Source organism: Equus asinus, chromosome 9 (assembly GCF_041296235.1).
Source record: "Equus asinus isolate D_3611 breed Donkey chromosome 9, EquAss-T2T_v2, whole genome shotgun sequence".
In the NCBI taxonomy this organism is placed as follows: Eukaryota; Metazoa; Chordata; class Mammalia; order Perissodactyla; family Equidae; genus Equus; species Equus asinus.
The window spans coordinates 51,799,086-51,827,030 of NC_091798.1; the positions used below are offsets into that span (position 1 = coordinate 51,799,086).

Here is a 27,945-nt window from a genome sequence, read left to right on the forward strand (position 1 = left end):
TCAAGAAAGTCGGCATACCTGAAAAAAAAAGAAAGTATTTACAAAGCCTTGAGCAAGGAGATAAATAGGCAGACAAAATCAGAACACTGCAGCTCTCTATCAGAACAGGTTAGCAAACAATTAAAACATTAAAGATAAAGGGAAGGAAAAGATTAAAAAAATCTATAATCACTTCATTTTAAGCTCAAACCCACAACAGAAAATGGAATAAGTTGTGACAACAACGACTTAGTTGGGGAAAAGGAAAGGGATGGACCTCCTGAGAACATGGAAATAAGAGGCTATCAGATTTTCTCATCTATGAGATCTTTTATACAAACCCCATGGTAACCACAAAACAAAAAATCAGAACAGATACACAAATGATAAATAAAGAGAAAACTGAGAAAACCCCCATAGAGAACCACCAAACTGAGTTGGCAGTCCAAAATACACGGGATAAGAAACAAGGGAAATACAGAACAATCAGAAAACAAGTAAGAAAATGGCAACATTAGCCCTCATATATCAATCACCACTCTAAACGAAATGGATCGAATTCTTCAATCAAGACACAGAGTGACTGGATGGATTAAAAAACAGGACCCAACAATATGCCACCTCCAGGAAACACATCTCAGCTCTAAAGACAAACACAGGCTCAGAGTGAAGGGATGGAAGATGATACTCCACGGTAATGGCAAAGAGAAGAAGGCAGGTAGTGCCATACTTATGTCAGACAAAGTAAACTTCAAGATAAAAAAGGCAGTGAGTGACAAAGAGGGCAGTATGTAATGATATGAGTGACACTTCACTAAGAGGACATAACACTTATATATATATATGCATCTAACCCAGAAGCACCAAAGTACATGAAGCAACTATTGACAGACCTAAAAGGAGATATCAACAGCAACACAGTAATAGTAAGGGACCTTAACACCCCACTTACATCAATGGATACATCATCCAGACAGAAAGTCAACAAAGAAACAGTGGAATTAAATGAAAAACTAGACCAGATGGACTTAATAGATATATATAGAGAGAGAACACTCTGTCCAAAAACAGCAGAATACTCATTCTTGTCAAGTGCACATGGAACATTCTCAAAGACAGACCATATCCTTGGAAACATGGCAAGCCTCAATAAGTTTAAGAAGATTGAAATCATAGCAAGTATCCTTTCTGGCAGTAATGCCATGAAACGAGAAATAAACTACAAGAAAAAAACTGGAACAGTCACAAAATGTGGATACTAAACAACATGCTACTGAACAACCAATGAATCATTGAAGAAATTATAGGAGAAATCAAAAAATATCTGGAGACAAATGAAAATGAAAATACACCATACCAACTCATATGGGATGCATAGTCCTAAGAGGGAAATTCATAGTCATACAGGCCCACCTTAACAAACAATAAAAATCTGAAATAAATAATCTTAAACTGCACCTAACAGAACTAGAAAAAGAAGAATAACCAAAGCCCAAAGTAAGCAGAAGGAGGGAAATAATAAAAATCATAGCAGAAATAAATGAAATAGAAACCAAAAAACCCCCCAAAAAACAGTAGAAAGGATCAATGAAACTAAGAGATGGTTCTTTGAGAAGATAAACAAACTTGGCAAAACCTTAGCCAGACTCACTAAGAAAAAGAGAGAGAAGCCTCAACTAAATAAAATTAGAAATGAAAGAGGAGAAATTACAACAGAACAACAGAAATATAAAGATTTATAAGAGAATATTATGAAAAACTATATGCCAACAAATTGGACAATCTAAAAGAAATGGATAAATTCTTAGACTCATCCAGCTTCCCAAAACTGAATCAAGAAGAAATAGAGAATCTGAATAGACAAATCACAAGGAAAGAGATTGAAACAGTAATCAAAAACTTCCCCAAAATTAAAAGTCCAGCACCAGATGGCTTCTCTGGAGAATTCTACCAAACATTCAAAGAAGACTTAATACCTATTGTTCTCAAACTATTCCAAAAAATTGAAGACGACAGAACACTTCCTAACACATTTTATGAGGTGAACATCGCCCTGATCCCAAAGCCAGAAAGGACAACACAAAGAAGGAAAATTACAGGTTAATATCACGGTTGAACATTGATGCAAATTCCTCAGCAAAGTACTGGAAAACCAAATAGAGCAATATCTTAAAAGGATCATACACCACAGTCAAGCGTGATTTATACCAGGGACACAGGGATAGTAGTTCAACATCCACAAATCAATCAATGTGATACACCACAATAACAAAATGAGGAATAAAAACCACATGATCATCTAATAGATTCAGAGAAAGCATTTGGAAAGATCCAACATCCATTTATGACAAAAACTCTCAATAAAATGGGTATAGAAGAAAGTACCTCAACATAATAAAGGCCTAAATGAGAAACCCACAGCCAACATCATGCTCAATGAGGAAAAACTGAAAGCCATCCTTCTGAGAACAGGAACAAGACAAGGATCCCACTCTTACCACTCTTATTCAACATAGTACTGGAAGTTGTGGCCAGAGGAATTAGTCAAGAAAAAAAAAATAAAAGGTATCCAAATTGGCAAGGAAGAAGTGAAATGCTTGCTGCTTGCAGATGACGTAATTTTATATACAGAAAACCCTAAAGAATCCATCAGAAAACTATTAGAAATAATCAACTACAGCAAAGTTGCAGGGTACAAAATCAACAGAGAAATATCAGTTGCATTTCTATACTCTAATAACAAACTAAGAGAAAAATAACTCAAGAATACAATCCCATTTACAATTGCAACAAAAAGAATAAAATATCTAGGAACAAATTTAATCAAGGGGATGAAAGACCTATACAATGGAAACTATAAGACATTATTGAAAGAAATCTATGATAACATAAAGTGGAAAGATATTCCAAGCACATGGATTAGAAGAATAAACATAGTTAAAATGTCCCTACTACCTAAAGCAATCTACAGATTCAATGCAATCCCAATTGGAATCCCAAGGATGTTCTTAATGGAAATAGAACAAAGAATCCTAAAATTCTTATGGGGCAGCAAAAGGCCCCAATAGCTAAAGGAATCCTGAGAAAAAAGAACAAAACTTGAGACATCACAATCTCTGACTTCAAAATATACTACAAAGCTACAGTAGTCAAAATAGCATGGTACTGGTACAAAAACAGACACACAGATCAATGGAACAGCATTGAAAGCCCAGACATAAAACTACACATCTAGAGACAACTAATCTTTGACGAAAGAGCTAAGAACATACAATGGAGAAAGGAAAGTCTCTTCATTAAATGGTGTTAGGAAAACTGGACAGCCACATGCAAAAGAATGAAAGTAGACCATTATGTTTCACCTTACACAAAAATTACCTCAAAATGGCTTAAAGACTTTAAGGTAAGATGTGAAATCATAAAACTCCTAGAAGAGAATATAGGCAGTACACTCTTTGACATTAGTCTCAGAAGGATCTTTTTCAATACCATGTCTTCTCGAGCAAGGGAAACAAAAGAAAGAATAAACAATAGGACTTCATCAGACTAAAGAGATTCTGCAAGGCAAAAGAAACCAGGAACAAAATGAACAGATGGCACAGCAACTGGGAGAAAATATTTGCAAATCATGTATCTGACAAGGGGTTACTCTACAAAATATATAAAGAACACATACATCTCAACAACAAAAAAACAAACAACCCAATCGAAAAATGGGCAGAGGATCTGAACAGACATTTTTCCAAAGAAAATATACAGATGGCCAACAGGCACAAGAAAAGATGTTCAACACCACTAATCATCAAGGAAATACAAATGAAAACTACATTGAGATATCACCTTACACCCATTAGAATGGCTGCAATCACCAAGACAAAAAATAACAGATGTTAGGGGCTGGCCCCATGGAAGAGTGGTTAAGTTTGTGCACTCCGCTGCAGTCGGCCCAGTGTTTCGTTGGTTCGAATCCTGGGCGCGGACCTGGGCTGCTCATCAAACCACACTGAGGCAGCGTCCCACATGCCACAACTAGAAGAACCCACAACGAAGAATATACAACTATGTACTGGGGGGCTTTGGGGAGAAAAAGGAAAAACATAAAATCTTTAAAAAAAAAAATAACAGATGTTGGAGAGAATGTGGAGAAAAGAGAAGCTTCACACACTGCCAGTGGGAAAGCAAACTGGTGCAGCCACTATGGAAAACAGTATGGAGATTTTTCAAAAAATTAAAAATAGAAACACCATACAGCCCAGGTCTCCCACTACTGGATATTTATCCAAAGAACTTGAAATCAACAATTCAAAGAGACTTATGCACCTCTACGTTCACTGCAGCTTATTCACATTAACCAAGACCTTGAAGCAACCCAAGTGCCCATCAGCTGATGATTGGATAAAAGAAAATGTGGTATATATACACAATGGAAAACTACTCAGCCATAAAAACAGTCAAAATCATCCCATTTGCAACAACATGTGTGGATGTTGAGGGTATTATGTTAAGCGAAATAAGCCAGACAGAGAAAAACAAACTCTATATGATTTCACTCCTATGTGGAAGATAAACAAACACATGGACAAAGAGAACAGATTGGTGGTTCCCAGAGGGGATGGGGGTTGAGGGTGGGCATAAGGGGTAAAAGGGCATGTATATATGATGACTGAGAAGTAATAATGTACAACTGAAATTTCACGTTATAAACTATGTTGACCTCAATAAAACAAAAAAATAACAATAAATAAAAATTTAAAAAACAAAGAAACCCAATTCCTCCCTTGCTGTCTTCCTCAAGTGGACTTTCAGTGTTGTATTCTTCTGGAATAGTTATCATAAGACCCTCACTCACTGTGTCAACCTCTGATGCGTTGGAGACATGCTGTGCTAGCGACATACCTGACCTTGCTCTATGAGGGCCTTGGTAGCTTACTGAGGATCTGCTCTGTGCCCATCACTCAGTGCCTCAAATAGCTCATCATCGACTTAGAGAGCCAAGATCTAAATACACAAAAAGTCAATTCACCTTAACAATGACTCACTAACACCTGCTATGTCTGGAATGTCACTAATTCCTGTGATACAAAGATACATTGGGTACGTACTTGTATGCCAGGAAATATGTACAGGAATTATCTGGATGTGATAACAAAAACTAGAAACAGTAAAAATATCTATCAAGGGAGAATGAATAAACTATGGTATAAACATCCACTGGAATGTTACAAATAAGTCAATTTTAATTCATTCTCTTTGAATGTATCAACATGGGTACATCAGAGACAGAATGTTGACTGAGAAAAAATAGACTGTTACTTTTTATGTAAACCTTGACCACACACATATGTAGAAACATTTGTACTAGTAATAATAATAGATAATTTATACAGAACATAACATGGCCCTTAAGAACACTTAAAATGCATTTTATTTTCACAATAACCATCTAAGTTAGACTCTATTATCGTCCCCATTTTGCAGATGAGGAAACTGAGAAGTTTAATAACTTGCTCAAGGTCACACAATTAAAAAGTGGCAGAGCTGGATCCAGAGTCTATGCCCTTCAGTGCTATGCTATACTGCCTCATGGAAGCCTGACACTCTTGATGGGTGGCATATTCACCAATTTTGTGATAATGGTTACCTCCCAGAGGAGGAAGGAAAATTGAATAAATGGTAGGACTTTTATTCTATGAATTGCATATTATTTCCTAAAAAGAAAGAAGAAAAGACTTACAGCAGATTTGACATGATAATAAAATTTGCCTTATCTCGTGTCTCATATTATTTTTTTGCCTCTTTTTCTGTTTATTTAAAATGTGCAATGAATTAAAACTTTTTTTAAGAAATAGATTTCTTGTCTGATAAGAGAAGTAATCATGAAAATAAAAACTATCTTGGTGCAATGTTATCATTATAATTAGCAAAATAATTAGAGCTCTTGAATGTTTACAAAGCATTATTATCTCATCCATATACAACCCTGGGAAGTGGGTAAGACAAGTGTTTAATAATTTTACATACAAGCAAACTGGGACTGAGAGAGTTTAAATAGCCAGTTAACGCCATGCAGGGATTAGTGGTTAAGCTAGTTTTTCTTGCCTTATCAAATGACAATAACAACAACACTCCTCTCATTAGGAATAGTCCAGAACACACAAGGCATGAGAAAATGCCTAGAAGGAAAGAAATTCAATGAACGACACAGTAACTCATCCATTCCCTTATGGCAAAGAGAATGCTTCCTTTTCTCTGTCAGAAATCATGGATGAAAGCATGGGCAACAACTGCAAGATATTCCCTTCCCCATCTCCCCACCGTGGCCACCTCCACCATAGCAGAATGAGAAGAGGGACAGGTGAGGCAATCTAGTCTGCACGCTTTCTTCTAGACCTGTGCTATCCAATATGGCAGCCACTAACCACATGTGGCTACTGAGTGCTTAAAATGTGTCTAGTGCAACTGAGGAATTGAATTATAAATGATAGCTAATTTAAGTTTAAAAATTGAAGCAGAGAAAATATTTTTCATTAAATGCAACTTTACTATTTTTAAGACATTTCACTTTAGTATTTGCTTCATTTAAGATGCTATTGTTATAGTGTGCATGTCAGACTTGTTTCTAGTTTTATACATAAATGCATCACTAAGCAAGTCAGATTTAGTCAGATCTAGTCAGTGTCGGTGGATTGATTCAGTTTGAATGATTTTTTATGCCCAGGTGTAACACTGTAATAGGTTTATTTGAATATTTTATGCAAACAGCATAAGTTGCAGTGATACCTACAATGCACAATTCATTTAATTCAACATTAATATGGAACTTTAATCTACCAACTCTATTATGATTTTGTAAATTTTCCTTCTCAGTAACGTGCTTCATGGAATTGTTTGCACTTGATCACATGTCGCACGTCTTAAATACCTAATCTGTTTTTCATAATACTGTCATCCCCTCAGAAAAATCATTTTGAAAGCTTAATATAAAAAGCATTCAGAGAGTTTCAAAGTGAGAAAATAAAAAAAGACCCAATCCCAAGACCTGGCTCGACAGTCTTTCCCCTGCTGCTTGTAGAGCTGTAGAAGGCAGGAGGGGTGACATGGCCATAAGGGGTCAGAAATTCCCCACTCAGACTCGAGGAAGTGTAGGAGACCAAATAGCTTTACTTATCACAAAAGTGGAAAATGGAAGTTTGGAGATGATTAAGCATGAGTTCAGAACAGTGAGGGGATCTCCATGATGCTGAGTCTCATGGTAGAGAATAGCTGCCCCTTCTCAAGAGCCCCTTTCCTTCCTGACAAAGCTGGGAGACGGGCCCTGCTCCCCACCTCTTAGCTTAGACTTAATGAAAACATATAGTATCTCACCACTTGCCTATCTTCTACTCTTGTATATACTCCAGAGCAGTAGGAAACTCAGAATTTCCAGAGCTATGTGTATGTAGGTGGGGAACTCTCTGGTAGGCTTCTGTGGGCCTATCTACCTCCCAACCCCAAATGAAAGTGATTCATGCTCGATGGTTCTGATCACAGGCTATCTCAACACCAGAGAGGATGGAAACAGCTCTGTGTGAGTGCTACCTGAGCGTGAATATATGTGTAGTAACCTTGGCTGACTACTGGACACTATGGACCCATGGTGAGAGCGGTGGTAAAGGACCTCTTCTCTGCTTTCCATTCCCCAGATGGAGAAGGCCTAAGGAAAGAAGGAGAAGAGGAAAGGTTTTAGCAAACTTGAGAGGGGAAAGAGAAGATGTTATTTACAGGCATGGATTACATCTTCAAGTATTATGCAGGTCACTCTTCAGCCACTGGATGGGAACTGGATTTGAAGCTAGGGCCATGATAATTGATCCCTTGCCAAGGCCAACTCTCTCATCCCATGACAGCCCAGCTCTGAAGGGGATCATGGACAGGAACATTCTCCCGAAAGTGGTGATATTTTTTTTTAACTTATAACCGTAGCCAGTTTCCAGTGGATATGAATTGGGTAGGCATTGGTTGAGGTATACATGTGTTGGAGGTAGAAGGAGCTTTGCTGTGATGGACACTGGGCTAGCCGGGGCAGAGTCTAGGAACAGGAGAGATACAGCTTAAAGACCTGTTGTGTCAATCTTTCTGGGAAGAAACTGTATGAGACGATGATTTCTTCCCACTGGGTAGGTAACTTGGGGATGGGAAGCCTCTCCACAGTCTGTTCATTGGGCCAGTCTTGATGACATTGCAGAGCACCAGATTCTCTTAGCCATCAAAAGTGGAAATATTCATGGTGAAGACACATAGTGCCTGGAGAAATAACAGGGCAAATATCAAGGGAGAGGCTGGGTGTAGATTGAGTGGGAAAGGAAATAAAAGAATGAAAAGAGGAAAAAATGTCCCATGTTATGAGGAGGAATAGAAATGTTCCTGTCATGCATTATCACCCCTCTTCTTCTGACAGACACACACAAACCCTGATTCAAGCCCCATCTCCTTGTGTCTGATCAGGGCACTGTAGAGCCCATGGTACCATCTGAGCAAAAGTATCCCTGGACTTTTCTTGGAGCAGAAAGAAAATATCTGCATGGATGTCCTCAAGCATGGCCTTGTCTTCTCTGGTGAAGGAGACCTTGGTGACTTTTTTTCAGTCATGATGGTGATGATGTGCAGATTTTATCCTTGATGCAAACAGTTTAACCATCAGGGTGGGGTGCCACATTGTGATCTTCACTGACTTGGCAGAGCCTTGGAGATCTCCTCCAGGGATACCTGCAACTCATGTCCCACAGGTAAGTCCTGCACCTTGTACCAAGGAGTCAGCCCCTACTCAGCCCACTGAAGCCTAAGTAGGCAAAGTCACCAAATGAGTCCTCCTCCTCAGCTACTTCTATGTGGTCTAGGTCAACACATTTGAAGCAGTTGAAGGACAAATTGGAGCAGCTGAAGATAGATTTTGAAGAGGCAAAGAGAATGAAGGGGTCCCCATAAAAGGAGACACTAAAGCCAACAGATAAACCTCCACTGGTGTCTAGGCCAAGAGGGGTCGAGAGAGTAGGGGCACTGTAGTTCTTCCTGGCTCCACTCCAGTCTTTCCATCCTGCCCTGGATCTCATATTGAGGACCTGGAAAAGCAAACTTTAGCTCCTAAGGAAAATAAGCATAGTCTATAATCTCAGAAGATTTTTATCTGCTCTTAATAACATACTTAATAATATTTTACATTCATCATTCTTTCTGGTTCTCTCAACTTGAAGTTCAGAGAAGCTGAGTACCCTATAAATGGAAAAGGCAGGACTAGAGAACTCATGGGATGTGCTGTTCCATGAGCCCATGGACCAAGGCTATCTCAGCAGGGCAGAGGAGCTGGCATAAAATATCTGAAAGACTGGCCTTGGGCCATACCTGGCTTCTGGATCTTCTCTCACCTTGAGAAACACATGGGACGAGGCCATCAGACAGAATATGTGCACACAAGGCAGCTAGAAAGTGGCGTGTCTAAAATGAAGTACGGCACAGTCCACGTAGGACCTCCACCCTCGCTGTGCCTCTGGCACTCTTTCCCTTTCCCTGACTCCTGATCATACGAGACAACAGGAGAGCCCTAAAAAGCAGGAAAGTCTTTCTCAAGTCTAAAAAATTTTGTCAAATGTTTTGTGTAACACCAATGTTGCACAATTCCAGAAGGCATCATTCATTCACATTTTACAGAATTGTGCCCCAGAAGGTGAACTGACATAAAATAAGACAAGAACGCAGATCCCTGGAGTCATATAACCTCAAGTCTTAAACATGTAATGTTAGGACAACTAAGATGCATGAATGGTCTGGCACCTTGGAGATGGAGAGGGCAGAAAGTCTTTAGAGCCAAGCTGCTGAGACCACAAGTTTCTCTTTCCAGCCAAGTTCTGTCTGAGGAGATTCCTAGGGGATACGTCAATGCTGAGAGTTGCCATTTAGAACTGAAGTAGACTCTTCAGCCTCACGACAGAGGCCTAGGAGACTTTGCATCTGTTTGGTTACCCAATAGGATAACCACTAGGCACACATGGTAATTACAAATTTAGATTAATTACAATAAAATAAAATTTAAAATTCAGATCCTCAGTCAGACTACCCACATTTCAATTTGCCCAACAGCCACCTGTGCCTAGTGGCTAACATATTAGGCAGGGCAAATGTAGAAGGTTATCTTCCTCACAGAAAATTCTGTTGGACAAAGAACTTCTATTAGTCTTGGAATCCAGAATCTAAATTGGCCTTTTATTTTCCTGTGGTCATCAAGACAGCTTTGGGTTTCATTTGGAAGGCCAAGTGAATAGGTGGGGAGGTGTAGGCCTTCGGCAGATGCCTGCCAGCAGAAGAAGGCTAAAATGGCCAGGCTTGAGCAGTCAGTGCCTGAGACTATTAGATAGAAGAGGGTGGAGATGGGCTCTATGAACAGCATCCTTGAGGAGGTGGTGATGAGTTCCACAAGTTGCAGGGTCCTCTGTAGAAGTAACTTCTCTATCAGGTTTTCCGCCTCGGATTGTCACTAGAGAATGTGTCCATTTGGGTGAACAGAATCTTTTGATTATCTAGTGAGCACAAAGATGAGCTTATCTGAGGGCAAAATGGTGTAGATTGTCAAAATGTCTTTCCCATCCACAAAGGATATACTAGGGAAGATACCTATCACCTGTTCTGTGTGTCAAGAAGAAGTGAATATAGCCACATGAACTGTATATGCAGTCCATAAATTAAAAGCACTTGACATTTTCTATAACATATCCCAGTGATATGAATCATCCGCTGTCCAGTAAATGGGTTATGCTGCACATTTGCATTCATTAGCTGAGCTGTCATAAGGACAGTATTGGAACTGTTACTTCTAGTCCCAATTCCAAGCGTTAGACACTTACAAAACAGGCTGACTTTGCTCACATAGCCCCATAGCAGGTCTCTGCATGCAAGCTGCCATCAGCATCTTTCTTCTCTCTTACTGTGCTTTTCAATGAGTGCTAAAGAAATGCTTTAGGAGCTGAGAAAGCTGTCAGATCCCCTGTGAGATTAAATGAACAAGCTCAACAGAACAGAAAGGCAGAAGGACATCTGCTCGTGCACGGGCACACTTGCTTCGGCTTGCAGCTGCCAGGAAAAGAGGGAACTCCAGTGCTGGCAATAAAAATGGACTCCTTCTTCAGCCACTTAACGATATGATTTTCTTAGAAAAGTACAGTTTTCTAATGGGCATGCCCATTTAGACACTTTGGAGAGAATGTTTCACCAAAAAAAATTTGCTTTGCCTTTAAATTGCTTCTGATAATATGCAAACCCTTCCACATAAATAAATGCTTTCTGGGAACTCTAACTCCTTACAGCTTCTCTACTTACTATTGCGGTCAACCTGTGGGCGTATATACCTCTGTTTGGATATGATTGCCTCACATGCACTCTGCAGACCAAGAACACCACCTTCAAAACCAACCCCATCTCCCAAAATACACTTTCCTGCTCAGGCCCAGCAGAGGGTCTAAAAGATGATGACAGAAAGTACGATTTTCTCCTGAATAATCAGATTCACTTTGGTGACACAGCACACCTTTGAAATATGCATCCCTCATAGTCACCTACTTCTCAATGCTCCTTTGCCAGACATTCCTTGTCTACTAACTCTTAATGTCTAAATGCTCCAGAGACCAGTCCTTGAGCTTCCCCAGGTGAGCACCTCTGCCAGGTGATCTCATCCAGACCTCTGACTTCAAGTCCCACGTTTATGCTGCTGACTCCCAAAATCAAATCTCTATCCCCTTAAGACGTCTAGTTTAACTCCAGATGTCCCCATTAAAAACATGGTCCACCCAAAGCATCCCCCATCTTGGTTGATAGCAACTCCATCCTTCCAACTGCTTAGGCCAAAAGCATCCCAGTATCCTTTGAATCATCCAGTGAGGTGCTGGTAAATGCTTCACAATCAACTCTTTAGAAAAAAAAATTGTTGAGTTTGATGATTTCCATGTGTAAATGTTCTCATCATGGCTGGTTTTAAGTTACCAATGTGACTTCACTGTGGGCAGAGGGAAGAAGTGATGGCACAATCAGCTCTCCTAAGCTGGTATGAGCTGGCTCCAGCACACTACTGGGCACTTGCCTCTTGCTCTTGCATCCCACATTCAATTCAGAAGTAAATCCAATTGGCTCTACCTGCAAACCGTATCCAGACTCCAACTCCTTCTTGGCCCCTGCACTGTCCCATTCAGGTTTGAGTCACCAACATCTCTCATCTGGAGTTTTGCAGTATCCTCCTAACTGATCTCCTTTGCCCCAATCTAATCTGAGCCAGAGGGATCCTCTTAAAAGGTAGATCACATCGCTCCTCTGCTCAGAACCGTTTAGTAGCTTCGATCTCACCAGGCAATGTAAAAGCCGCATATAGTTCTCCATTCTTACTTTATTTTTTTGTATATTCTTTATCATCTTCTAATATAGTAATATACTGATTCATCATCTATTTATCTGCTTTCTCATTCTAAAATGTAAGCTCCATTAGGCCACTGATTTTTGGCCCTTGTATCTGAAGCCCCAGCTCCTAGAAAAGTGAATAAATATAAAGTAAGCATTTGATAAAAAGTTGTGGAATGAATGAATAAATTAATAAATGAATCCTACCTCTGACTACTTTGGTCTCATTGCTCCCTATCTTGCTATCCTCCTGATTCCTGGACCTTACCTTCCCCTAGCCAGAATGTGTCCTGCCTCACTCTCGACCTGGATGGCCATCTTTTATTGATTTAGACCTCACATTTGATGGGTCAGGCTCTGACACCTCCCTAATTCTCCCCCACTTCCAGCTCGGCCTGTTCTGATCTGCCTCATTGCCAGCCACAACCTGGTATAATACATGGACTATTCCTTTTAGGCTGCCTCCTAGCATCTTCATATTTTTAGAAACGTGCCCAAAATGAATAATCATATAACCCATTTGCTCTCCGGTATCTGATACTAAGAGGATCACTGAAAACTAATGATTTCAATGAATGATTATACTTTAATATTAAGCAAGTCTCCATCATTACCCAAAAAAGGGCAAATAGTGGACAAGTAAATAATCAGAGTCGTGAGAACTAATATTTATAGAGCTCTTACTGTATGTTGGGCACTTTGCTTCACTTCTTTTCACAACTTTTCATATCCACTCTTGTCAGCTTAGATCAAGAGTTTGGACTTCTGAAGTAACTTTTCAATCAGAATCCTTGTTTTTCCCGTTTTCCCTTCCAAAACTATTGTTCACACTATCGTCTCCCTGACTTTTAAAAGTATTTTAAAACACTCCTGAGCCCTTTCACCAAATTAAAATCCAGACTCTATCAGCATTCAATGATAATATTTAACATCCGTGAGTGCTTACTATTTTCAAGCCTTCTTTGAATGCTTTATGTATAATTATCATATTTAATGCCCTCAACAATCCAATGAGGTAGAAAAGGAGACATGAAGATGTTGAATGGTTTGTTCAGTGTCATGCATTTAATAAGTAGTGAAGCTGGGATTTCAACCCAGTCATTCAACCACTCCGCTGTCCTGTTCCCCAAATGAGTAAACTCGCCAGGGGTGCCACCTCAACTTCACCTCCTGCCATGTGTTCCACCTACCAAGCTATACTCCACACACACAGGCTCACTTTCTGCTCCTGAAACACCTGAAACTTAGTGTCCTTCCTCAGCAAGGCTTTCCTGGCCCACCATTCTAAAGTGAAATCCTCTCTCTTGTAGCACCTAGTTCTTTCTCTTCACGAGTAGTCACAATTTATGGATTTACCTGTTTGTCTACATATTCTTTCTCTTTCCTCACCACATATCTATTTTATTCAAAACAGCCTACACCTAGAACTTTGCCTGTTCCCAATAAATATCTGTTGAATACGTTCATGAATTGAGCGTCATTAAATCCTCACTGCACACCTTGAGGAAGTATACTCTTTATTGACAGAGAGAGTAAACAACCGGCCCAAGGTCAAAGAGCTTGGGGGGGTAAAGCCTGGACTGGAACCCCAACCTTTCTGGTTGTGGAGTACCAGCAAGCTGTGCTACTTCCCGAAGTGCTCAGGATTCGAGGACCCTAAGCAAGATTACTAAAGCAGCTGGCAGATGGGCTTAATAATCTCCTCTCTAATTATCTGCAAATTTGTAAACCTTCAAGTGAAAAATAAATCCTCCCTACTCAGGTTTCTTTTCAGAGTGATGACTGAATGACCGAATGGAGCCTCATCGTGGGGGCTGCGCTGAGCAAATCGCAGCGCGAGGAGGCAGCTAATTGCCGAACTTGATTGCAACTGCTAATCACAGTCATAGGGAAAAAAGTGTGGGGAATTAATTAGGCAAGGACCTTCGGAACAGCAGCAGGAAGCCTCCGAGTGACCTTTATTTACAGTCAGTTAAACAGAAGTGTGACTAAAAATGCCAGGGAGCAAATCAGATTATTAATATTGATTGCTTAAAGAAAATGAATAATTTAGAAGCCAAGTCAGAATAAATATCCAGTGACAGAGATGAAAGAGCACGGTATACCACATTTCTAACATTCATCCGTCATGCAGCAGTGTCCCCTGCTCAGAAGTTGAGAATTTTCACCCTCACAAAGCACAATTAGTTTCATGACCCAGCATGATTGCCACCAGGAGCTATTGTCATTCAGCCAAGCATGGGGAAAATGCAGGGTGTTGAACTAAAGCTTTTGTCAACATTTTGCATGGTAAACTAATTACAAGTTCATGGAAGGTTTACTTTCCAATTTTTATCAATAAAACAAAAGAAATTGGATTGCGTTATCTGTACTTACTGAGCAAAGCTCACAGGTTTCATTTTTGATGACCGCATATTTTTTGTGGTGCATATACAACAGAAGTTTTCAATGGGAAGGGCAAAGGTTTCAGACTAGTTTTAAGTAAAGATTTACAGGGGCTGGCCCCGTGGCCGAGTGGTTAAGTTCGCGCACTCCGCAGCAGGCGGCCCAGTGTTTCGTTAGTTCGAATCCTGGGTGCGGACAGGACAGACCACGCTAAGGCAGCGTCCCACGTGCCACAACTAGAAGAACCCACAACGAAGAATACACAACTATGTACCGGGGGGCTTTGGGGAGAAAAAGGAAAAAATAAAATCTTTAAAAAAAAAAAAAAAGATTTACAGAGATTATCTCCAACTTCCAATAAAGGGTGCCTCTCATATACTGGAGTCAGTTTTATAGCATACATCCCTAGCAACACACCTCTGTCCTAACTCCATTTGGTCATAAGACAGATCTAGAAAATTTACTTATAGCAGATCTTGAATACATGATTTGGAATTACATATTTTCTTTAAGCAGTGATTTTTTTTTAGATTTTCAAGCTTCGTTGAGAGGTTTAAGTTATACTTAAAGTTATACTCTCTGCTACCTGAAAATACTAATTAAATTTCCTGGTGGGGGGTTATTGCAATCATTATGTTTTAGGGCAGTAGATATTAATAGTTTTGCTGAAGTGGAAACATTTCAGAACTACCCCAGCGGCAGAGAATCCAAGCATATTTACTTTGGATACGACTCGGAGAAATTAAGCTCTGTTGCTATCAGATTAATGTAGCAAATTAACTAGCCGTGTTCAAAGCAGCCACAATTTCTATATGACAGTAAACATAATTTGTAAACCAATCAATAAAGCAAGTCAAATCACTCATTTTCTCTATCCAGTATAGGCATTAGTATTCATTTATGCCTATACTAATTTATGTCATTCATATTATGTATCGAGTATAGATATTAGCATTATGTCATATAAGAGAAATAGATACTGAGATGAATGTTTCCCATTTTTATACAGCAAACAGAATTGAATTGTCTCCTCTTTTAAACGTTGTTGTTGGAAGTACATCCCCTTAGCACTCCACCATAGGATATCAAAATGTACCTCTGGATCATTTCCTCAGGTGTTCCATTTCTCCACAGTTGGAGAGGAAACAATTACAAGCCTCAATGAGGGTGGAGATCATTTTACATGTGAATTATTGACATGCATTGGTCTCATTCTGTTGCCTGTTAGACTTTGGCAAATACCACCCAGCTAATTGGTTTGACTGACCTTAGGTGAGACCCAAGTCCAGTAGACTTATGTTCTTCTTGTCAAAAAAGATGGGTACTGAAGGTAGGACGATTGCACCATCCAGTCTGGCTGGATATTGATTTAACCATTAACGGGGTATCTGTCAAAATGAATGAATTCTCAGTTCTTTGTTACAGATAAAAGTTCACAGTCCTAATCTAAAAGAACCGTTTGATTGATTATTTCCCAATAACAGGAATTACTACTACTTTTGACCTATCCAAGGGAGCAAAAGGAAGAAGGTCATCCAATTATGTGTCTATTTTGTTATATGGACTTTTTTCATGAGAATTTAAATTAATATAACACTGCTGGCAGAGCCAAAAATGGTCGTGGAAAATCAGACTTCTCAGTCCTCAATGGAAAACACCCATATGCCAGCAGATGGATAATCTTCGGATGGAAGAAATCTCCTTCACTTGATACGGTGCAGGGAAATTGAGGTCAGTAGAAGATTTTTCTTTGCCTCACAAACTTGAAAAATATCATTATTTATAGGCTATTTCTAGTATCTCCTCCTGGATGTTTTAAATTAGCTGGTTGCTTTATTTAAAAACATGCAAAACTCATGCTCAAAGGAAATGCAACCCCAACAACAAAATGCAGAGAGCTTTAGCTATATGCCAGCATGAAGCCTTAATCACGTTTAGTGTTCATGTAACGCGACTTTTATTGAGATGTGCTAAATGATTCAGGTAGCTGGCAGGTGGGTTACCACAAGTCATAAGATTGTGAGAGGATTCTATGGGCTTTTGTTTGCATCTAGAAGCTAGCACATTGACTGTGGAAACCTTTCTTCCCCAAAGCAATTTTCATTTTCGAAAAAAACCAAACCATGAAGAATTATGACCTCTCATTTAGATTCCAGAAGCCTACCTAAAATAGGACTAGACTGTGGGTAGAAATTAGAGCTCACCATTTCTGATTCTTTTTCTAGTTCCAGGCAACAAAATGAACCAGGTTCTTTGGAAAAGCAATCATGTACAAATGTGCATCTTTTAATACATGAAAGCTCACGTTAAATACATGACGGTATGGCATTCTTAGATTTCTCCCTTTTGCTACAAGAGGGTGGTAATTTTCACATTAATTGTACATCATTTGTATTGGGGATGCCTGGCTTTACATGCAGATGCTCCCTATTCCTTCCCATTATGGGAGGCAAGTAGTATGATTGCAATAATTCCTGGTATCAGATTATAAAAGCAGCATCTTTAGAATTTGTAAATGCTCTGTTTTTGTTTTATTCCTTTGTTTACACACAGATTAAAACATGATCCCCCATGACTGCAGCCTGTAATTGAATAGAGTGTTCTGAGCTTGCCACAGAGCCATGGAGCAATGCTCGAGTGACTTCCGAACAGAGTCAACACCTGTGGAATAATTTTTCTCCTTGATTTTTCACCACGGCCTTGAATTTTTTGATAATGTTGAAAAGACACAATAAAAATGATATTATTTAATAAGCCAAGAAATGTAGCTAAACACTACACTGTCTGCTGAAGGAAAGAAAGATTTTTCAATATTACTTGACAGATCGGGGGGGGGGCATATATTTTCCATGTAATTAATTTCATCTTAATTTGCTTAGCTTTCTGTAGAAGATCATCAGATTGAAACTGCAATATGTTTCTTTGTCTTTTTTATCCCCCTGAAGTCTCAGCATAATTTAGAACGAGGGAAAAGTGATTCTTTTGCATTTTGCATGCAAGTCACAGTTTCCTTATTGGGTTGCAGAGGATCTCTGGTCTCTAAGCTGCAGCACACAGCTGCCACTGCATATGTTGCTGCTGAAAACTAAAACTTGCTGAAATAATCATTCCCTATGTTTTTAAGAGGGGCTGTTTAAAGTACTACTTGACACATCTCATTCTTTAGGGAGCTTGAATTCATATTGCAGAAGAGCAGAGCCAATAAAAACCTAAGATTTCTTTTTTTCTACTTAATATTGAATATTATGAACAATTCATCGAGTCACTAATAATCAGAATTCTTTTGAACCTGAGGCATTGTAGGTACTTGAGCTTCTGGAGTGCAAACACAAATATAAACTAACACCATATAGTGCACATAAAATACAGATACTTTCCATGTACATGATTGAAAATAGAATTTTTTATACAAACACACAAAATTAGCATCCCTTACATTTAAAACCATTAGAAATTTTAACTTTTTTCCTTCTATGATCTTGCTAGTGATTATTTCCAGCAACTTTTCAAGTAAGTAGCAGAAGTGGAAAAATAGTGTTTTAATTGCTTTACAGTATATAAAATCCATACTAGTTACATTAAATCATAGGATACATGAGATACCTCCACATAGGTAGAAATACCTCCACGCCTAGATGTCCACGGACTTCTACTTCCTCTATTACATATAAATAAGACAGTAAAAAATACAGCTTCCAACCAATGATTTCCAAAGCTAACACAGTGAAAGAACTATTTGGGCAAGCGAGGATCTCCATAAATTTTAAAGTTACTTTTTTGCGGAAGAACATTATTTCTGAAAATAAAAAGCTTGGTTTTACTTATTTATTTATTTATTCCTAGGACTTGAAATTAAAAATATAAGTTAATGGAAGATAGTCTGGGCAGAATTCACGACAGCTTGAAGAGCAAATTATCATTTAGAATTTCCTACCGTTTTCTCTCAAAAAAGTCTTAATAAATAAGGATACCAAGGCAATTTTCTCAAAAGCCCCAAGCATGTTTTGTGGAGGATTTGGTTTTCTTCCAGCTTTTTTCCCCATTTCGGGCTTCTGGATTGTTCAACAGGAATAGGAAACATTTCTAAATGAAACATTTTTCTAAGTGTGGTTTTAACCCAATAATCATTACCACATTGAATTTTAAACAATTCTAAAGATTTTTGTTTTCTTTTTGAGAGAGAAAAAGGGAAAATAAGTTGCATTGAATATTTCAGTGGTTTTGTAAAGAATATTTATCTTTAAATTTGAATGCAAAGTGTGGAGAATTTGAGGTGAAATGGAATTCAGTAATGATAGAGTCTCCTTTTAGCTACGTTTCAGTCAGTGTGGAAGAGGATCTGCCTTTTGTGGCTTCATTGCATTCAGATGATGTCAGCGGATTCTGAGGCAGGAAATCAGATACATGTTCCTTTGGTGTTTTTCTTGGGAAAGTTGGGAGTACATCCCGTGGGGAAGATCCGTTTCTCCTCGCCTGCTTAATAGCCCCTAGAGACACAGAAAGTGACCAGAATATCTATATTTGATTACTATATAACTATTTGATGTCTGAATAATTCAAAGATTTTTTAAAACATTTTTCTTAATTAGAAAGTTTATGTGTTGCCAATACAAAATAATTTTTAAAAATCCCTTGTCATTAACTGCTTATGAAAAAAAGATGAAAAAAGCTATCTATGACTTGACCCATTTAGCTCTTTATAGATAAAACCTATACTGATCAGACACTGGGCTACCAAGATGGCCCTAACAATTCATATGGACCATGTTTACCATGTCATAATCTATTTTATGTCCATGATTAATTCTCAATAAATTCATCTTTCTTTACCAAACCTGCTGAAAATTAAAATTCTCAATTACTACAGTTATTAGGTTTGGCTGTATGAATAAACTTTTATAAAATACTTATTTTAATCTTTTGTTCAGCTATCTTAATAGAAAGTTCTAATAAACGGTGTGAAATCCAGAAAAGAACATGTTTAGAATACCAGATACAGCAAACCAGCACTAACTGGAATTAAATTTTATGTAGATTTCATTATCCCATGTGAAGATTACTACTCAAAATACTTACACTTCTCCAAAAAAACAAATTATAGATTGGGAGCATTATTCATCCTTATACAGCACATCTAAGAAAAATACTTTATATAATATCTTTACCCCCAATTGAAGTTGTAAAAGAATTGTTTATAAAACAGTTTACAAATATCTTAACTTGAGAGGGAAAATATGTTTTAAAAATATAGAGCCAGTTGGCTAATTGATTGCTTATGTGGGAGTTTGCACAACAGAGAATGGGGTATTAGTCCTCAGATAACAGAGGGTAGACGGTGATGTATAAACCCTGAGGTGACACTGCTCCCCAGCTTGACTGATTGCTGTGAGAAGCAAGAGACCAGAGGCCAAGGGTGACTTTAGATTTGCCAGCCTTTAGATTTGGGTAGCCCAAAGGCAAATGGCTATATGAGGAGAAATAGGGCCAACAGAGGAATTTTTGGATATGATAATGAGTTCAGCTCGGAATCTTTTGAGTTTACCTGAACTTCCAGGTTAGGATATCCAGATGAGAAATAGGAACAACTAATGGCCTAAAGATCTTGAGGCTTGAGATACAGATGCGGGAGTCATCCATATTCGTATCTATACATCTACTGTTGAAAATAAGAAATGAACATTTAATAAGAGAAAAATTACGTATAATCCTGCTACCCAGAAACAACCAAATAATACAATATAAAATAAATACATTGTCCAATCTTTTCACTACACACATGTGCATACGTGAATGTGCTTTCCAGCCACTCACTTGCGTGCATAACTATTCTGTTTTGAAAACCTGTAAGCAGGCAGCTGAGATGTTTTAGCATCAGCATTGTTCCAAAGCCCTAGAGTTAATTTGTCACCTTGTGACCAATTGCAGTAAAAGCAGCTAGGAGGAAAAATAATAGACTAGGAGAACACCTTTGCATATTCCAATATATTAAGGGCTAGTAAATAAACTTTTTTAGCGCACCTTGTTTCAAAAAAGATTTGAGGCAAAAAAACCCACATCAAAGAACACCTCTGTATCTTAGGTTAATATATCAAATCAAAATAGTCCCACTTATTCCCTTCTACCTTCTTCATACTTGCTCCTCTTCAGTTTCAGACATGATTTCAGCCAAGTTAAAGTAAATGCTCATTAGGATGATCAAATAACTGATTGGCAAATCAAACGTCTCTTCTCATGTTAAGGATAAGAGAGCTCGCTCTAAGCTGGTATACATCATGGTTACGGCAGTCCCATTGGACCTGTGATAACAGTCTTAGGCATTATAGCCTCAAATTGCTAAGTTTCAGACTCCAAGCGGAATTGCATTTCGCTGTAATGTCTTAGTGCAAGCACACAAGAAGTGAAAAAAATTTGCTCAGGGAAGAAAATTGCATGTAAATAGAAGGTATGAAAAAAATTGCCTTCATCTGTACTCCAATAACAGAGTCTAAAAATACAAAGAACAGTGGGTGTGTGTCTCTCCGGTTTCCAGTTGAGAAAAACACGCAAAAGTTCACAAAGCTCAATTGTTTTTCCAAAATGCCCGATTAGGAAAATCAATTAACTAGGCATAATGGGCCCTGTGGAGAAATTGCTTCATTTCATTGGAACAGGAAGAGAAAATGTGAAAAAAAAAACACATTTTCTTCTATTGATTTACCCTTCCACAAAGCTATGAAAGAGAGAGGGGGAAAGAATAAATAAGAAGACGCTCAAATGTGTCTCCACCTGGTTAAGCCTCAGCTGCCAGTTCTGAAATCCCCAACCTCTTTCTCACAGAATTCTGATTTCGATGCATAATTCCTGGGCAGGAGTTTACTCCTGAGGGCTACCACTGAGTCTTAGAGTCCTGGTCTCCCAAGACTAGCTTCTAAATAGGATGGAATCTCTCCAAGCTATCCTTCCTTTGGAGATCTGGAAAATAAATGTACCAAGATTTTTCTTTTTTCGGTTTCAGTTTTCATGCTAATAGTGGCTGAACATTAGCAACAACAGCCAAGCAAACACAATTACGGAGTTTCCAGAAATTTTCCAACTTTATCTTGGTGATTAACCCAGATACCCAGAGACTCTTGCTCACATATTTTGCTCCAGAGCATGAAGTTAATCAAACTTTGCTTTCCTTCAGTCCCTGGGCCTTCTCTAGCTAAGAATACTGTGTTGTTTCGAATCCAGTTGATGCGGTGGAAAGGCCTGACAGACCCATTGGTGTGAGAATAGGGGTTCATCCAGAGAACATTTACACAGGGCTGAGTTTATGAGGATGGTTTGTATTTCTAGAGATGACAGGGCTCTGACTCTCAACTGTTAAGTGCCTTCTACTCTACGGGTCCAAGATCCTAGAAGGGCGTTTTCTCACCATGAAAGCTCTGAACCATCTCAACAGAAACTACAACCTGGAGGCCTCGGATCCTACTTGGATTTCAACCCCAGCTCCACCAGATACTGCACAAGTGAGTTCATCTCTCTCTGCCTTCATGTTTCCTCCGTCAAAGAGAGATCATAATATTACCTACCTCAGAGGGATGCTGTGAGAATTCAATAAGTTGTTAAGTTAAAATAGCCCATGACTGTGCCTTTCACATCATAAGCACTATATAATTGCTATCATTGCCAGGATTCATCTCGCAATGAAGTTTTGTTTGACCTACAATTGGTGTTACAGGCTGAATTGTGTCCCCTCTAAAATTCATATGTCCTAACCTCAGAACCTCAGAATTCGACTGTTTTTGGAGATGGTCTTTAAAGAGATAATTAAACTAAAATGAGGTCATTAGGGTGGGCCTTAATCCAATATGACTGGTGTCTTTAAGAAGAGGAGATTAGGCTGCAGACACGGAGAGAGGGCCATGTGAAGACCCAGGGAGAAAACAGACATCTGCAAGACAAGGAGAGAGGCCTTGGAGGAAACCAACCCTGCCAACACCTTCATCTCAAACTTCTGGCCTTCAGAATTGTGAGAAAATACATTTCTGTTGTTTAGAACACCAAACAAAGTCTGTGGTACTTTGTCATGGCAGCCCTAGCAAACTAATACGATTGGACTTCAAAAATTGAAAATTTCTAATGAAAGTTGTTGTTTAGGGGCTCTCTTGAAAGTCAAGAGATCTGACTCAGCAGACCCCCCTCAGCTACATGGCAACAGCGGAAGGCAGCTGACTAATAAAGATTGTTTTCTTTAGAGAGGAATGGATTATCCAGCTGACCACAAGGCCACCATTTCCCATTTTCTCACATCTCGTTCATTTTTAGTGATTATTTACATTGGTTCTTAGTTTTCCAAACTTAGCTAGACAATCCATATTGCAAAAAAATCTTTTTCCTGCCCTGACACCCATGGAAAACCTTCCTGTGGATGATAGCATACCACTGGTGGGCTTGGGGTTGTTCACAAGTGGTTACCTCTGTAATTCTACTTCTTTCCCCTCCTACCCCGTATGAACAGTAAAATACACATTTTACAAGTTACTTTGTGCTTGTGTCTGTGTGTGTGTGTATTGGTGTGTTGTGACTCCAGGTTGGAGAATTACTTTCAATGGGACGGAAAACATTTCAGTCTTTAAACAAATTTGGATATCACGAAGCCATAGCCTTCATTTTCCTGGTGCTGGCTGGAAACTCACCCACTTTCCCACATGCAGCGCATCACCACCTCATTCTGTAAAGCACCATCATTTCTAAGATACCAATCAAAGGCCCTGGTGACGTGGCGGCAGCGAGGCTGGGCTATAATCCCATGCTGAGCACTCTGTAATGAGGACAACTCCTGCTTGGAGGCATTTCTTTTCATGCGTTGCAGCTACCACCAGAAGTACGGTTCGTGTCTGCTGCCGGCTGGTCATAGAAATACTGTCAGTTTTTTCATAACAAGCTCTAAGCACTTGCAAGTCAAAGGGAGGGAGGGAGAAAGAGGAGTGTGCCCAAAGTCATTTCAATAGGCAAGCTCCAAAGTATTCTAAGGTTAATACTGCCTAATTAATGACAGCACCAAATGGAGCCAAAAGCGTGAAGTCTGAAATGGCTAATAATGAGGGCTAGATAGATATACCCCACTTCCCATGTACGTTCATAGGGCTGCCTGCAGAATATAATTGAGGTAAATAGGGTTTTCTACTTATTTCTTATTCTTTAATTTAATGCTGAGAAAGCGTTTGCTATTCTCTTTTCTTACCTCAGAGAACCTCAATTAATTGTAGCAAACCTTACACCTGGTAATGACACTGAACGAATCCTTGACACAGAAACCCTTGAAGGGCATTTACAGAAGGACGGGAGACACAGTCATATGCATACGGTCAGCATGGGTTTCTCTCCTTGCCTCCGGACCCTGAATCCTGGGTTGGGGAGGAGGAGGGGGGATTGTTATTTTCAACTCCTCATGCTTGTGAAAACTGAGGCTTCCCAGTCTTTCTTTTAAACGCTCAAATCCACATCAGTTTTTAAGTACCATGACCCTTTAATGAAAACAGCCAATAAGATAGGATCTGAAAAAGCAAGACAGATTTTAGGAAGAAGGGATTTTTTTCTCGTGCTTTGTTTCCCCCGTCTTGAAATAATCACAGCTGTCTTTCACCAGCAAAGGTTATTTTTATCTAGCATGTTTTAAATTAAAAAACAACAACAACAAAGGGAGCAATCGGATGTTCTTCCAGCTCCCATAACCATCCACAGAAAAGAGGGAAGCATTGGCTCTGCGCAGCTAAGAATCCAGCTTTAATTATATCTTCCTTGTGTTTACGTGAACTCTAGTTTGCATTTCAGAAGCCTTATGGAAGGATTCCTGTGGCTGACCCAGGAGTAGTAGGGAATTTCTCCATCAAGTGAGTATCGATGAGCTGCAAAGTTCAGTGAACAGGAAAATTCTGCTCCTTTTATTGCCAATGTGACAGGTTACTTTATTACCATGCCTTTCACAGCAATTTAACAGTTACCCTGGTAACGGATTCGGTGAGGTAATGGGATCACAGGCCTCAGAGCAGAGGCAGGCTGGCCGCTCGGAGCAGCCATCTGCTGGCTGCTGTTCCAAGGGCTGGCTGCCCCAAGGAGCCCTGACAGTCTCGGGGCCTGCATCGCAATGAGGCAGGTGAAACCGCAGGCCTGCCCTATTTAGCTGTACTCTGGTGATTTGTCTTTCTAATTCTATTGAAATAATAATCAGGATTTGTTTCTGATTAATTAACTAACCTTTTGGTAAAAAGATTAGATAATGAAATTGCTGCCTATTCAGAGATAATGAGATTTTTATTACTCTGTCAAAAGAAAAAAGTACATTTATGTGTCACCAGCCGCTGTGTCAAGAGGAAAAAAAAAAAAGATTTAAGTCTTTGTCAGCTGTGTATATTTCTAAACAGACCAAGGGTGTGCTTCTTCTGCGGGAGCTCCCCAGTCTGATTTGAAGCCGCGAGGAAGAGCTTTTAAAACAGCAAACAAAGTAATAAACACATGTAGGCCAATAGGCTTTTGGGGAGGGTGCTAATTTGTTTTAAAATGTCTCCTAACGGAAGAGAAATGCTTGGGAGTCTCGGGAGCTCGCCTGCACTGTGTGGGTGTATTTATGTAAGTGTGAGAGTGTGAAGAAAGCAGTAAAATCTCCACGCAGGCTTTAAAATGACATATGTAGACAGGCTGCTTTTCCTCTGCTCTGCAGATATGTCTCCAGCTTGCAGTACATTTGTCTTCTGGCAGGAGTTGTACTTGGGCAATGGGAAGGGGAAATCATCCGAGCTTAGCGGCTGGGAGGTCACCTGTGACTGTCACAGGTAGGCTGCGTTCGGAAATGAATTATTCTAACTGGCTGAGTCAAAAGGGAAGCAGCCCTGTGCCGTTTCACTCCAAAACGCACAGCCAGTCGATTTAACCTTTTCTCCTAAGAAGTCACAGCTCCATCCTTTGTCAGGGGGCACTTTTATTTTCTCATTCCACTGTGGCTTCTTCAACATTGCAATACCAAAAAAAAAAAAGAAAAACCCCCAGGAAAAGTGCCTCCCTCGGATAAAGAGATGCCAAATGAGCCAAACAGGCTGTGTGCGGCAGTCAGTTCGTGGGGAACAAAGCACAGTGTATTTCCAAATAAAATTTCACAGAGCTACAATATTGTTTTAATTACTAAAACCTGAGGAGGAAACACAGTGCGTGTCTCTTCCTGCAATGCAATCAAACCGAGGAGCGGGAGGGAGGGCCAAGTGGTGGGCTGGGACCCAGCTGAGCATTTTGTTAAAGTGTGTTCGTGTCACTGCCTTTTCAGATTCAATGAGACACTTATGCGTCTTGTGACATCCTGTGGCCTTGGCTGCCTCAGTTTGTGTGTATGAACATGAAAAGATTTCAAGTTCTAAAAATGGAAGTTTCTGTTCTGAATTTCATATGGTTCACAGACAAGTTGAAACAGACCAAAAAAAAAAAAAAAAAATGTGAAGGGAATCAGATGTGAACATTCCAGAGCCTACTTTCCTGTCCTGGGGTTCCCACTCTCCAGCCCCCTTTATTCTCAGTCCCTTCTGCATCTCTGGTTGCCAGCGAACGGGCTCCATTTCTGATAACAGATGCTTGACAAAGAAAGAGAAATAAGACATTAGGAAAGAGAAGGCTGCTGCCGGGGTGGGGATTTCTGATAGTCCATTGCCAATAGCTCTTTACAGGAACTTGCTCCTGTTGGCTCTCGACCAACCAAAGGGAAAGAACGGGGCGGGGGTGGGGCACCTTTGTCTTCCAACTCCCAGTGAAATATAGGGTTAATATTAGCAATTCTTATTAAAATTAGCCAAATGTTATTAAATGATCTTTGTATAAAAGAATAAGTATAGTTTTCCCTTTGGCAGACAATGACATCTGCAGCTCTACATTTTCCTGAAATGACTATACTTAACAAAAACATTACTTCATTTTCATGGTATTTCTTTTGTGCCTAGGAGCAACCCTGTAATTGTTCCCTTCAATTACAACATTACTATTTTAAACTGAAACCCATTTTATCTGCATGCCAGCTTTTTATTTGTTTTACCAACTATATCTATTTCCATTACTGCAAGGCTGATGGTTTGTCTCAAGAGGAAATCAAATCCATTAATTCAGAAATTTCAAGCCCGACTAGCTTTGCCATAAGCAGCATTTCTTATGCTAATAGCAAATGTGCTGAGACTGAAAGGAGCTGACATGGCCCTGTTTTTTATCATAACTTAAGCATTTATGTAAGAAGGCAAATCTAATAGTACTAGGAAACTGTAAGTGTGATTATATATAATTCACTTTCCTGAGATCTGGACAAGCCTCTGGTTTGTGTAGCCATGGTTTAAATCAGGCTGCCACGAGCCTTTAGCTCGCCTGACTTTTCCTATTTAGCCAACATATTGCTTCACAACAGATACAGCCGGCATGAAACTAGATTTGCGGGTGGCTGTTGTTTTTTTTTATCCTCAACTTTTTTTTCTCCTTGAAAGGGAGACTTTTGCCAATGCAGAAAAAAAAAATTCCGTTTGGTATTCAGGTGATGTCTGAAATGTATCTCTGTAGCAGCCCTAGCCTGAGACAAACCTGGCCCCATTCTGCTTCATTTTTAATGCACACTGCCTGGGTCCTATCACATGGTTTGTGTTCAATTAGATAGCTTGACTCGATAAAATCTGACTCTGACCCAGAAAAAAAGAGAGAGAGAGAGAGAGAGAGGGAGATTGCTCATGACTCCTGCATAAGCTTTTGCAGGCGCTGTGACCTGTTTATGTCAAAGCTAAAGTGTAAGAGATTCCTATCACAGACCCACATCATCTGCTGGGATCTAAAAAATACAGAAAGCTCTCAAGGACCCTGGCCCGCCTTTGTCACCGCAAAACCCTTCAGTGCTGTAAATCAGTCCTCATTGGGAGCTCTTATATACCAGCCGTCACCGATAAGCTTTGGAGAAGTAGACAGGCTTTTAGGAATTGCTGAACCATGAAGTTGACCTGCTTAGGGTTTTGTTGTAGGCTATTAAATCCAGGATGGCCGTTTTAAGATGATTCTGCTTTATTCTTCCCTTGGCCTGGTTAAGCCACTCTACCCCTAGCTCATTATTTGGCTGATGATTAAAAAAAAAAAAGAGAATGGAACAACCTGCTGTTCGAGAATACTACCTTCACACATCAATTTAATGAGAGT

General features: G+C 39.5%; 2 long non-coding RNA genes across 12 annotated transcripts in view; one reads left to right on the top strand and one right to left on the bottom strand.

Moving 5' to 3' along the window:
• Positions 1 to 3,120, top strand: part of LOC123290211 (uncharacterized) — a 43,489-nt gene extending 40,369 nt beyond the window's left edge. For all 11 annotated transcript variants that reach the window (XR_011505866.1, XR_011505871.1, XR_006534581.2 and 8 more), the window contains one exon: positions 1 to 3,120. This exon is cut by the window's left edge. This is a non-coding gene — a long non-coding RNA (uncharacterized lncRNA).
• Positions 3,121 to 16,715: 13,595 nt separating this feature from the next.
• Positions 16,716 to 21,174, bottom strand: LOC123290221 (uncharacterized). The gene is made up of 3 exons (XR_006534595.2): positions 20,901 to 21,174; positions 20,321 to 20,434; positions 16,716 to 19,265 (listed from the first exon to the last, which is right to left on the bottom strand). It is a non-coding gene; the product is annotated as an uncharacterized lncRNA (long non-coding RNA).
• Positions 21,175 to 27,945: the final 6,771 nt, after the last annotated feature.